General features: G+C 38.5%; 1 pseudogene; it reads left to right on the top strand.

Moving 5' to 3' along the window:
- Positions 1-7531: 7531 nt before the first annotated feature.
- LOC140627727 (large ribosomal subunit protein uL23 pseudogene) lies at positions 7532-8002 on the top strand (annotated as a pseudogene).
- The last annotated feature ends 6407 nt before the right edge of the window (positions 8003-14409 follow it).

The raw sequence follows: 14409 nt of genomic DNA, 5'->3' as shown, positions 1-14409 counted from the left end.
TACCATTTACATTGATGTGGATGAACTGGAGGGTATTATACTGTCGATCGGAGAAAGACAATTTTCATATGGTTTCACTCGTATGTGGAGTATAAGAAATAGTGAAAGGGACCATAAGGGAAGGGGGGGAAACTGAGTGAGAAAAATTAAAGAGGAAGACAAACCATGAGAGACTCCTAACTCTAGGAAACAAACAAAGGGTTGCAGAAGGGGAGGTGGGTGGGGGGATGAGGTAACTGGGTGATGGACATTTAAGGAGGGCACATGCTGAGATGAGCACTGGGTGTTATACTTTATACTGGTAAATTAAATTTAAATAAAATTTTTTGGGACGCCTGGGTGGCTCAAGGGTTGAGCCACTGCCTTTGGCTCAGGGCGATCCCAAGGTCCCCAGATTGAGTCCCACATCGGGCTCCCTGCATGGAGCCTGCTTCTCTCTCTGCCTGTGTCTCTGCCTCTCTCTTTCTCTCTGTGTCTCTCATGAATAAATAAATAAAATCTTTTTTTTAAAAAGAATTTAAATATTTTTTTAAAAACCTACAAATCTTCCATGTGAGACATATGTTCCTTTTTGACTTTTGACAGTACTTTTTTCCTTGGGATGCCTGACCAGAGAACACAGTATTGATGTGATTGCTTGGGCTGCAAAAGTTAAAAAGGTGAATTGTCTCCCATGGGAATCACATCCATATCCTAGGCTTTCCAAGCTGAATGGCCAACCATGCACAGAAGGTCTCACTTCTGGTGACCTCTGTGGACATGCTAAGTGAGCACTCTTTCTATCTGATGTAATGCATAGAAGCAAGGCTACCATTAATCAAGAGAGAAAAGTGGACCTCATCAACTTCTGACTATAAAGGCTAGGAGAAACTTTTTTTTTTTTTAAGATTTTATTTATCATTCATGAGAGACACAGTGAGAGAGGCAGAGACATAGGCAGAGGGAGAAGCAGGTTCCCCACAGGGAGCCGGATGTGGGACTCAATCTCAGGACCCCAGGATCTCCACCTGAGCTGAAGGCAGACGCTCAACCACTGAGCCACCCAAGTGCCCCCTAAACTTTTTTTTTTTTTTCAAAAATGTCCAAAGGTGGAGCACCTGGCTAGCTCAATTGGTAGAGCATGCAACTCTTGATCTCAGGGTTGTGGGTTCAAGCCCCATAGAGAGTGCCGAGATTCTTAAAAATAAAATCTTAGGAAAAAAAAAGAATGTCTGACTCTCAAGCCTGCTTCCCAGGTAGCTAGCTCACTGGGGCATCTGGGTGGCTCAGTGGTTGAGTGTCTGCCTGCCTTTGGCTCAGCTTGTGATCCTGGGGTCCTGGGATTGAATCTCACACTGGGCTCCCCACAAGGAGCCTGCTTCTCCCTCTGCCTGTGTCTCTGCTTCTTTCTCTGTGTCTCTCATGAATAAATAAATAAAATCTTTAAAAAAAAATGTCCAAAGGTGGAGGATTTTGTAGGTAAAAAACAACCTATATCACAGTACCCCTCATAACATCCCTCAAAGCCACAAAAGGAACATGTTGACTAGTTGAGGGAGGACTCCTCCTTTAGCTGGCCATCACCATTTACTTTGAAATAGTAAGTCTGATTTACATGTTTTGCTTTTAGTAGATTTTAGATTTTTAAATTCATTGCTTTGGTGGTTTGGTGATGGGTTTTCAAGTGATATATGAAGGAAGGTTCACTTGAGGATCCTGTGGGACCCTTGAGTATAGTGACACCTGTTACAGAACGTCAACCACTGTGTGTTTTTTAAAAGTTTTTAATGAGGGTAGCCCGGGTGGCTCAGGGGTTTAGCGCTGCCTTCAGCCCAGGGCATGATCCTGGAGACTCAGGATTGAGTCCTGCATTGGGCTCCCTGAATGGAGCCTGCTTCTCCCTCTGCCTGTGTCTCTGCCGCTATCTCTCTCTGTTTCTCTCATGAACGAATAAAGAAAATCTTAAAAAAAAAAAAGTTTTTAATGAAATTTATTTCTGCTACACACTGTTAAGCTTATTAAGTGCCGGAATTCATTTTAACCATCTGTGCTGCCCAAAGGTCATATTTTGTCAGATGGGAATGTGACACTAAAATATAAAGCAGATATATACTTCAGTCCACAGACTTAAAGGTATATGAACTATCACTTCTTTATTATTATTATTATTATTATTATTATTATTTTGTACTTCAACTTAATTTCTGAATCCAAATTCCATTCCAACAGGCTAATGGATTATTAAGACTGTACTTTCTTATTGTCTCCATAATATATCAAGTTTCTTGTGTCTTGGAACAAAATATTGACTGGAGGCAGGGGGTGAGGAGGATTTAGAATGACCACCTGATCTCCAGTTATAATCCATGAAGTCTCCGGTTTAGACGTTCCCCTATCTCTGACAGTATTACCATTGGGGCAGGGACATAGTTTTCTACTTTCATCTGTATGATGCATCACTGAGCCAGACAGCTTTGGGGTCTTGCCAACAGAACAGCCAGGAAGCAGTTTGTAGATCCAAGCTATTCCAAGATCCTTGGGTTCTCTTTCTTATCCCATTTCCCAACCCCATGGAAATTAATTTCTAATCCAAGAGGGAAGAAAACTTCCTTCTGCTTTTCTGAAACTCTGAACATATCTCAAAACTCACAGTAACTCCTTTTTAATTTATCCGATAACCCTCTGGGAAAGCCTGAGGATATCATAGAGACCCTGGGGACTTAAGCTCTTGGAGAATTAAAGTCAGAAAAGTACGTGGGCTACTTCTGTTTTTCAACCTTTTCCATATACATCCATCAAAGAAATGAACACACAGCTGCCTATCTGACTGAATAGGGAAGAGAAAAATGAGAATTAAAAAGAAAAAATTTATAAGTTAATGTGTAGAAATATCATCCATTCAAAATTACATGGATTTATTTTTTTCTGGTGCAATTGCAAGCATCAAGAGGGTAGGAAGCATGTTGTCAAATCTTTCATACTTTTTAGGGTTAGATCAGTACCTAGGATATAACAGAGAGTCAATGAATAAGTGAAAAGATCAATAAATGAATGAATGAACCAAGAAATAAATATAGTGTTTCATAAGCTCAATTTTCTAGTTAGCTTGTCTTGTACCACAGGGCAAGTTCACTATCATCTCTGCTGTTCTGTGACCTTAACGTAAACCATATAGGAGTCTTCTAACTATTACCAAATTCAGCTTTTTGTACCAGGATTTGTGAGTGTCATAAAAGAAAATACTACCTTCCTTGTTGCCCCCAAGGAGCCTCTTGTCTAGTTAGAGATAGGGCTTCTATCTATATACCATTAGAAAGCAGTACAAGGCAAGGATGAAAGAAGTGTTCTGTCTGTTATAGGAGCATCAGACATGAGATCACTTGCAGACTACAGTAGATGGCAGACACTACAAGGAAACAAGAGGTCCTGAGATGAACCACAAATGTCTTTGGCAGGTGGAAGGGAAAAGAGAGAGATAGCATGAATAAAGATGCAAAGGGGATAAGGCATGGCATATATGGGATCAAGGAGTCTGGGCTGTCTTGAGAAAAAGATGAGCCAAAAGCAATAGGATATGGTCAACTAGTTTAAGTAGCAGAAGGATATATTTGAATGTGACAGAAGAACCACAGTAGAACTTTGGATATGTGATCAGTGGATACCCTTAACTACCACAGTGGGAGGTGCTGTGAAATCTAAGTCCCACAGATTTGAGGGCTTAAAGTAGAACTTTGGGTTAAAATTATTTCTCATTTCCTTTGCTACATCTTAGCTCCATAATGGGTTCTATCCCCAAACTGAAGAGATACTCAACAATACCTTGTTAACTGATTAAGGCATAAAAGTTTTTAAATCTGAAATGAGGAAACATTGACTCCAGTTGCAGCTCTGCCACTAACAGGCTATGACTTTATCAAGTCACTTAGCTTTTCCTGGCCTCAGTTTTCTCTATAAAATAAAAAGACGAGATTTAAAAGTACTCAATTCTCTTTGGGCTCCAAAAGTAGGTAAGTGATTATCAGTCCAACTAAAGAAACAAGTTCCAAAAGATTTCCTGGAGGAAATTAAGCCTGAGAAGATTTTAAAAGGAAAAGAAGCAAAGATGAAAAAAGGATCAATGAATCTTCATTTAATTACAAGAGTAACACATTAATGAAATTACATTGTAGGCTAGAATTTCTATTTTATTTTATTTTTTATTATTTTTTATTTTTTTAGAATTTCTATTTTAAACAGAAATAGGGAATTGTAAAAACACGTTAATTCCTAATTTAAGATGAGACTTTTGTGCATTCTCACTCCAAAGTAAACATGTTCTCAGTGATCTGGATTTTCTGCTGTGGCTTCCATTTTAAGTTGGGAAGTCAACAGGATTTTATCAAAAGTTCCAATTTTGCTGAAATCAACTGGAAAGTTTAAAATCAATTGAAAGTCTTGATTGCTGAAATCAATTGAAACCTTCTCACAAGAGATAATTCTCTGCCCAGTATACTTCTGGTGGAGGTAGGGAAGGGTCAGAATCTCACAGTTTCCAAAATTCATCAATAGAATAAATCACTCAAGATATTGAGCTAATTTATTTATTCAGATTCTTATCTTACTATAAAGTCTAGGGCACAGATAATGTATTTGTACTCCATCCTAGATTTTTTTTTTATCTCATTGTGCACTATTTTTTTATCCATAAGAGAAAAAAAGCTAAGATGGAAGTAGAAGAATTTTGGATCTACCAGAGATAATCCTTGGGTTTGTTCCTCCATATATAATGTGTTCAAAACATCAGAGGATCAGTGTACAATCACTTATAGCAAGCCTGTCTTGACCTTCTACACCTTCCAGGTAACTTGTCACGAAAATACGATCTTGAACCATACAACTGTCTTTCTCAGGAATTTACAGAAGGAGATATGGAGTGCATCAATTGTTGAAAGGATGCACATAGGAAATGTTAGAAAGTAGGATCCTTTCTAACATCATGAGGGATCATGGCAAATTAAATAGTGAGAAAAGAGAAACTGAGTAAGTAAAAGATGTATGGTGAGGGAAAGACAGAAGACAGAGGAGAATGGTAGACTCTCAGAGCAATGGAAAAATGCCATGACAAAGGCTCCTCAGAGGGTCTAAAAGGAGTGAATTTTCAGAAACCTGTCACCTCTCATTTCAGTTCAGACCACCTGGGTCCTAACTACAGATGATCACTTTCCATGCAGTAACTTGAGGAAGACCCTACTCCTTGAGGCCAAAAGCTTAACCAACACAATAAAAAATATTTAATCCAGTGAATCAATCTCAGAAGTAGGATATACTCATATTAACATCTTGTGAATACAAATGGCAACTCAGTCCAACCCCTACATTTTACAAAGGAGAAAACTAAGGGCCAAATGGCAAAATAAGGTAGTTATTGTCACTCTGCTAACTACTGTCACTTGACTAAAATCTAAGTCTCCCATGATGGCAGCTTCTAAAATGGTTCCCAATGGTTCCCAACTCACCTTGTGGTACTCACGCCCTTATATGATCTTTTCTCCTTGAGTGTAGGCTGAACCTAGTGATTAGTTCCTGATAAACAGAATGTGGAAAAGTGATCAATGTCACTTCAGTGACTAAATTATAAAAGACTACATTAAAAGACTACTAAATTATGTGACTATCATCTTGTTTGCACACTCTCTCTCTCTGGCTCTTCTTCCTTGCTTGCTTTGATGAAGCCAGTTGTCATGTTGTAAGCTGCCCTATGGAGAGGTCCACATGGCAAGAATATGACAGCTGCCTCTGGTTAATAGCCATGGAAGAACTGAGGCCTCAGTCCAACAGCCCATGAAGAATTGAATCCCACCAACAATCATATGAGTAAATTTAGAAGCCATCAAGCCTTGAGATGACTGCAGTCTCAGTCAGCACTTCGTTTTTGACCTTGTGAGTGATTCTGAACAAGAAGACTCAGCTTAACCATGTATATTCCTGACTCACAGAAATCATAAGGTAAATATTTGTTTTATTAAGCTGCTCGGTTTTGAAGTCATTTTTTAGGCAGCAATAGATAGTTGATACACTCCCAATGCCCAGAACTTTTTGCTCTTCAGCAGATGCTTGCAGTCAACAACAGTAGTCATGCTTGCCTCCACCTGGACAAAAGCTATGCCTGTAACTAATCTTTAATCCCAACACCAAGTGTTTTTCACTGGTCAGCTTGGCAAGGAAACAATATTTAAATGACATTGAAGCAAGTAAAGCTCTGCTGTGAGATTAAAACAAACAGAAACAAAATAGAGTTGCTGTTTCTAGAGTGACTGCAGATTTCTGTGATCTGGAAGCACAAAACTCAAATTATCTACAGCTGCCCCTTAAACATTTCATCAGTAAATGCACAGCAACAATCTTGTTCCTGGTGATGTTCACAGTGAAAACAAACACTCTTGATTGATTTTTCCCTCCAATAGAATGAATTATCCATGTTCTTTGTCAATGTGGGCAAACATGATGCTTGTTTGTATGGGGAAAGTGCACATCTTTATCACTTGTGCAGTAGAGAGAGTTATGGAAAACTAAGATTTGGGTTCCATATTCAAAGACTTCGGTAACTAGCAACACCACGGTATAAATTAAGGGAATGAAAACTGCTCAGAGAGAATAACTGTATCATTTTTTATCATCCATTTATTCCTTCACTTATTTAATAAATACTTATCATGCATCTACTTACTGTATACCAGGCAATGTTCAAGGTCCAGTAGATCCAACAATGAGTAAGATAAATTCCCTGACATCAAAAAAATTGTGGTTCAGAGGAGAATGTAAATAAGAGGTTCTTCCTGTTACAAACCTGTAAAACATGACCAAATAACCATTGATTCTTTGGATTGCTGTAGCTTTCCTGAAGTCTAAATTAACTCACTGAAATTTCACAAACATTAGTCCTTGTCTTTCTAGATGAAATTCTGGATCATATTGTATTAGATGAGCCTAGACATTCTGTCAAAATTCCATAAATCTTGGTGATTTGAGCTTGAGATCTTTAGTCAGTCTACCTTGTACTAACTCTGATCTAGAGTAAATTATCTGAAGCCTCCATGCCTCAATTTCCTCATCTACAAAATGGCAATAATTATACCCACTTCCGAGGGATGTTACAGGGATTAAACACAATAATATATATTTTAAAACCTATAATGCATATTTCAAGTACTTGACTAAACTACTTATTAATAAAAACTCTGCCAATCCCTGAAAACATTATCTAGGACAGGATTTCAAAACCTTGTCACTGTTGACATTTGGGGTCAGGCAATTCTTTGTCATGGGGAGCTATCCTGTGCACTGTGAGAAGTTAACTAGCATCTCTGGCCTCCACTCACTAGATGCTGATAACACATCCTCTCCTCCCCCACAGTTGAGACAACCAAAAATACTTTCAAATATTGCCAAATTTCCCCTAGAGGTCAAAACCACACCCAATTAAGAACCACTGAACTAGAGTCATTGGGCCAAGGAAAAAAGAAACCAACATCCCAGAAGTGTTTTAAAGTTTCACATTAGCCCTTTCACGAAGATGGCACTGAAGGCGAAGAAGGAAGCCCCTGCCCCTCCCAAAGCCGAAGCCAAAGCAAAGGCTTTGAAAGCTAAGAAAGCGGTGCTGAAAGGCGTGCACAGTCACAAAAAAAAGAAGATCTGAACATCACCTACATTCCGAGGACCCAAGACCCTGCGTCTCTGAAGGCAGCCCAAGTATCCTCGAAAGAGCGCCCCCAGGAGAAACAAGCTTGATCACTCTGCCATCATCAAGTTCCCCTTAACTACTGAGTCAGCCATGAAGAAAATAGAAGACAACACACTTGTGTTCATTGTGGATGTCAAGGCCAATAAGCACCAGATGAAACAGGCTGTGAAGAAGCTCTATGACATTGATGTGGCTAAGGTCAATACCTTGATCAGGCCTGATGGAGAGAAGAAAGCATATGATCAACTGGCTCCTGACTATGATGCTTTGGATGTTGCCAACAAAATTGGGATCATCTAAACTGAGTCCAGCCAGCTATAAATCTAAATATAAATTTTTTTACCATAAAAAAAAATAAAGTTTCACATTAATAAAACTCATCAAGAAAAAAATAGGTGTTAGCACTTGGGATCTCTTAATTCAAATATGTCCGTATTACTCTTCTATGGTATTGTTAATATAGATAGGTCCTGATTTTATAGAATAAATAAATATTTAAGCAAATTTAGATTTGGTTGTGACTTCTGGGATGTAAAAATTCTAAAATGTTATCCCAAAGCTGTACACCTTTCTCAGTCTTAGACTTTACCAGGTCAACCTCAGCTTGCTCAGTTTACTGCACTAGAAAAAATTTAACAATTTGTAAATGCGCATGTTCTTGTATTATCTGTCTCCTTTTGCTTTATGAAAAAATGGTCTTTTTTTTGTAGCAAACTTCCAAGTATTTCTGAAGAGTTGGTGCATTATTTGATTATCTAATATGGAGATTTATCATCAGAGGTACACTCATGAGTCTTTACTATTAATTTTCTTTCTATTTTGATTTTCTTTTTTAAATTAATTAATTAATTTATTCATGAGGGATAAAGAAGGAGAGAGAGGCAGAGACACAAGCAGGCTTCATGCAGGGAGCCTGATGTGGGACTCGATCCTGGGTCTCCAGGATCACGCCCCGGGGCTGAAGGTGGCCCTAAACCGCTAAGCCACCCAGGCTGCCCTCTATTTTGATCTTAACCTTTGTCAGTGATAACTTTTTTTCCCCTTTAATACCTCTATTCTGAGAGTTCTCAGTCTTGGCTTTGTAGGAACCAAGGAATTGCATCCATTACTTAGAAGGGGTTTGGGACAGAGGAAAACAAAAAAGATCCTGAGTAGTCAGTACAGATATAAAGATGAGAAGATAAACCACTGAGATGTAAACGTGGTGAAAGAGAAAACAAATGACCTAGAAAAGCATGCCAATGAATGTGACACACCCTTACTTCCATACTTCAACCTTTTGGTATTAGGCATCTGGGTTTCCAGCCAAAACCAAGCCTGGGTAGCTGGTTTTGCATGATGTCTTGATGTAATCTCAAGAAGCTTCAAAACTTCTAAGAAGTTAGAAATATTTTCCTTGGATCATATACTCATTAGCAAGATTATTTCTTCTTTAAATCCAGAAATCCTAAGTATATCTATTTCCTCATTAATTCATACCCTGAAAATCCCTGCTGCTAAGTGAAAAGCTATTAAATTTTTAAAAATTCAAATTCTATTAATTTTAATGAGAATTATAATGCCCTCCAACCCAATCTAAGGTGCCCAAATACAATTTCACAGATGGAAATATGTATCCGTTGAATAACAAATACATATCCGTTTGTTACTTTATACAAGTAACAAACAATTTGAAAGTAAAAATATGGCTTGTATATAAAATGTTGTAAAAGGAATATTTATTCAAATCTGTTCTTAATGAAATGTTCTCACTATAGAAACTATGTGTCAAATAAAATTAATGAGTGCATTTTTGTCTGAAATGGTAATGCTAAAATTTACTTTTTTTTTTTAAGAATTATTTATTTATCCATGAGAGAAACAGAGAGAGAGAGAGAGAAGCAGAGACATAGGCAGAGGGAGAAGCAGGCTCCTCCCAGGAGCCTGATGTGGGACTGGATCCCGGATCCCGGGATCATGACCTGAGCCGGAGGCAGATGCTCAACCGTTGAGCCACCCAGGTGCCCCTAAAATTTACTTCTAATGTACTTTTTATTTATTGTTATTTTGGATTTTAAAAAGTATTTCTGAGGGAAAAAGGAAATTGTCTGAATTGTAGTATAACTGAAGAAAGGCCAGTATGGTGTAAATTGATCAGTTATTTCTGTGTTATTTCTGTGCTGTAAGTCTGCAAATAATCTTCCACCCAATCTTTATAATCACATAGGTGCTACTCAGTACCTCTAGGATGTAATGTAAGAGGACTCAAATCTTTTGGCTCCTGGGCAGCCATCCATAGGAGAGGGGGATGCATCTGCACTGTGACACCTGAGATGCATTTGACCTTGCCCTCCACACTCTAGCTGATTACCTGATCCTTAATAACAACCAAACTACTCAAAAGGTTAATACCATAACTATATTTGGCCTCCTGTCGAGTCGTTACACATATGATTATAAAATCATCATAGGTAATTATCTCACCCAGTAAATCAAGATAATTTCAGTTCACGCCTCTGATAATTTTTCAGCAAAAATTCAGACACGAGATAAAAAGTGATCAATTTTGAGTTGTAAATATCAAAGCAACTTAAAAATCAACCTGAGGGATAGCTTCCTCCTCTTATAGATACTGCTGTTACCTAAGACAGATTTCGTAACCATGATTGTTCCTTCTCTTCTTTCTTCTTCATCAACTCCCTTCCATTCACTGAGTGCATTCTGTTAATGGACATAGTGCAAAGATAGGACCTGGATTTTCCCAGCCTTTCCTACTGGAACTAAGATGTCACTGATTATAAGATGCACCATCATTTATGTAACACTAGGAAAGAAAAAAATGGTTCAAATTAAATTATGATGTAATGCTTCCCAATTAGAAATTTTATTGTATAATTTTTCAAAGGACATTTTATTTATTTTTTAAGATTTTATTTATTTATTCATGATAGACAGAGAGAGAGAGAGGCAGAGACACAGGCAGAAGGAGAAGCAGGCTCCACGCAGGGAGCCCGATGTGGGACTTGATCCCAGGACTCAAGGATCGCGCCCTGGGCTGAAGGCAGGTGCTAAACCACTGAGCCACCCAGGGATCCCCCCAGAGAACATTTTAGACTTAGATTTTAAACATAGATTTTAATCATGGTTTACTATTACGTATATATCAAAAGAGAAATGTGAATGAAATAAATTGATTTAATTCATAGGAGTTATTCAAGTTCCTTGTCCATCTCTTTTGAATTAATTTTCAACAAAAAATTTCTATGTCTATGTTTCGTTTTTATATTTATGTAGGGTACATATGATCTTGTCCTCTGTGCCACTGAGAGCTCTGGTAGGTAATACAGCATTTCTTAAGATGATGCTCCACTATTACCCTGGAGATTTTCTTTCAAGTTGCAAGCACCCATTCTGCAAATGGTGATATTGGTACAGTCTTGCTTGGTGACGTACAGGCAAAGCTTTTTGCATAAACACGAAATACAAAATGTAACAGAGTTTCCTCTGCCTGTGATTATCTTCCTTTCCTAGATGCCACAAAGCACTTGGTCATTGCATTGGGGAAAAAAAAATGTGAAACTGTCATTATTTCTTCAATGACAGCTATTTGTTTCACTAATATTGGGGAGGAAGAATTTCCCCTGCCCTTCAAGATCCTTCTGGCTCACGGCACCTGGGTGGCTCAGTGGTTGAGCATCTGCCTTCAGCTCAGGGCGTGATTCCAGAGTCCTGGGATGGAGTCCTGTATTGAGCTCCCCACAGGGAGCTTCTCCCTCTGCCTATGTCTCTCTCTTTTTTTTTTTTTTTAATTTTTTTATTGGAGTTCAATTTGCCAACATACAGCACAACACCCAGTGCTCATCCCACCAAGTGCCCCCCTCAGTGCCCATCACCCAGTCACCCCAACCCCCCCGCCCACCTCCCCTTCCACTACCCCTTATTCATTTCCCAGAATTAGGTGTCTCTCATGTTTTGTCACCCTCACTGATATTTTCACTCATTTTCTCTCCTTTTATTCCCTTTCACTAATTTTCACTCATTCCCCAAATGAATGAGATCATATAATGTTTGTCCTTCTCCGATTGACTTATTACACTCAGCATAATACCCTCCAGGTCCATCCACGTTGAAGCAAATGGTGGGTATTTGTCATTTCTAATGGCTGAGGAATATTCCATTGTATCCATAGACCACAACTTCTTTATCCATTCATCTTTCGATGGACACAGAGGCTCCTTCCACAGTTTGGCTATTGTAGACATTGCTGCTAGAAACATCGGGGTGCAGGTGTCCCGGCGTTTCACTGCATCTATGTCTCTCATGAATAAATAAAATCTTTTTTAAAAAATCCTTCTGGCTGGACTAAGAATCAAATTGATATGAGACAGATGAACAGGAGAAAATAAAATATAGTTTTACACATACAGGGAATCCACAAAGACATGAAATCCCACAGACAGGCAACATGAGGCTGATAAGACATACTGAGCTAAGGAGAGGAGTAGGGGTCTGGGGATACAAAGGGGAGGAAGACCAGTAGCTGGAAGATGAGAAGAGATATTTGGAAAACAAAGGTTACCCTGTTGTACAGATAAGTATCTTAGGTAAAGAGGAATCTCTGTTAATAGTTCTCTTCTTGGTTCAGGCTCTTCTTTCCAATGTAAATTTAAGCAGTGAGGGGGAGGTAAAGAGCTCTTCCTAAATCTGCCGAGTTTTGATTGCTTTTAGTTCAAAATTATATTCATACCAAAGTGGCCCATATTGGGGGTGGCCTGCCTTTGGCCTCTATAACTAATATCAAATTTATACCCTGATGCTGTTTCTACGCCACTCTGCATTCACAAAATCTAGATGTTTCAATACCAAATCATGGAATAATCCATGAAATATATTTCAACTGCCAGTTAAATTTAACATGTGTGGTAATAACATTGTAAATAAGTCAGCTGAAATGACAACATAAGCACAATAATCAAGCTGGCATGCATTCATGCAATAGCTACATGATAATGACCACCTGGTTGCCAACGATTTTAAGACATCACCAAACATTAGAAACATTTTGACTTCAGAAACGTTAAAATGGGAAGGGGAAAGTACACGTTGGAACTGATGAAATATGCAGATTGCAAATGAAATTGAGAATGAATTTAGATTATTTCACTTAAAACTCAGCTCCACTTTCCCCTTCCCTCTATGTGTGAACATAAGCAGTTGCAAAATGAGATTGAGGAGGAAATCTAAGGGGTTCTACCCACATTTTGCATAATTTAGATCAAACTATTCAGTGTAGCTGTGCTTGCTAAGAACTGCTGCCTCTATAAAGCGGCAAGTCTTTAAATCCAACTTGGTCCCAAGTGTGGGTTAGGCAGCTTGATTTGAAAAGAAATATCTCATTTCAGAACTCTTTTCTCCTGGTTCTGTTTCTTTATTACAAAAGCACATCGAGGGCGTCCTTCTCTCCGGGAAAACCCCTGAAGTATTAACTAATAAACATCTGAAATGACTCAAAATGATGCTTTAGGATTATGTGCATTTTAATAGGGAATTCTGAAAGAATGAAGCCTTCAGTACCCAGAAGAATTAATCTCCCAAAAAGGATATGTACAGGGTGATATTTTTGCTGAGATTTCCTAGCACACTTCCTCCTGCTGCCTACTCTTGAAGATGGCTCAGCTTCCTAACCAACATGAATGTGGAAGCTACAGATGCCCTCAGTGAGTTGTCTCACCAGGGTCAGTCCCTTGGACTAGAAATTTACTGAAGTACCTCTTACTCTGAGACTTAAAATAACAAGCAGTCCCCTCTGGAATGTTTATTGGAAAGCCAAGAATACTAGTCATTCCAGATGCACAAATTTTCCTGGCATTAGTTTTTTTTTCTTGTCTTTAAAATAATATGGTTAGATAATGTGATCTTTGACACCTCTTCTTGCTGTCCCATTTCTGACTCTGTGGCATGGTACAGTGGAAAGAGAACTGGGAGAGAAGAAAAGGTTATTAAGTCCAGGTCCCAAATCAGCAACTATTTAGTTATATAACCTAGGACAGGTCACTTCACTTTCAATCTTAACTGCCAAAGGATAAAGTTGGAGAAAAGTTATCTAAAATTCTATTTAAGTCTACATTCTGTTTGTAACCTTCATTTATAGGTGACCATATCATTTCTACTCTTTGAAAACCTTGTTCAGAGACATATCAAAAGTTATTCCACCTCAGAGAAAGAGGAGTCAGAAAAGAGTAAATGAATAAATGGAAACCAATTTTAGATTCTTCAGATGAGTATCAAAGAAAGGGGAAACTTTAAAAGTCTAAAAGAGAGAGATTACGGACCCAAAATACCGTGAACATAATATACAATTTTATTGTGAAAGCATTTTAATGACGTCCTTGGAAGAAAAATGAATGACTATACCACGGAAAAACGGGGGGTTAACACTGTGTTTGATTTAAAAAAAAAAAAAAAAAAACACGAAACACTAACTCAAAACGCCTGTGTGGCAGAGTGGCGACGAGTGGGAAGAAGTATTGGGAAGAGCAGCAGCTGTACCAAGTCCAAGGTGCCTGCACTTAAGAGAGCAGCTCATTTTGAGTGTAAGGTTTTGGGGCAGACCTAGAGCTGATAAAAAGGCCTCAAACACAGCTCCAATCACAAATTAGGGGGCAGCTCTACTATATACACCATGAGAAGCAGGGCTCAACTCTTCAGAACAGCAAGAGCAATGACCAGCA

Source organism: Canis lupus, chromosome X (assembly GCF_048164855.1).
Source record: "Canis lupus baileyi chromosome X, mCanLup2.hap1, whole genome shotgun sequence".
In the NCBI taxonomy this organism is placed as follows: Eukaryota; Metazoa; Chordata; class Mammalia; order Carnivora; family Canidae; genus Canis; species Canis lupus.
This window is presented reverse-complemented; position numbering and strand designations above follow the sequence as displayed.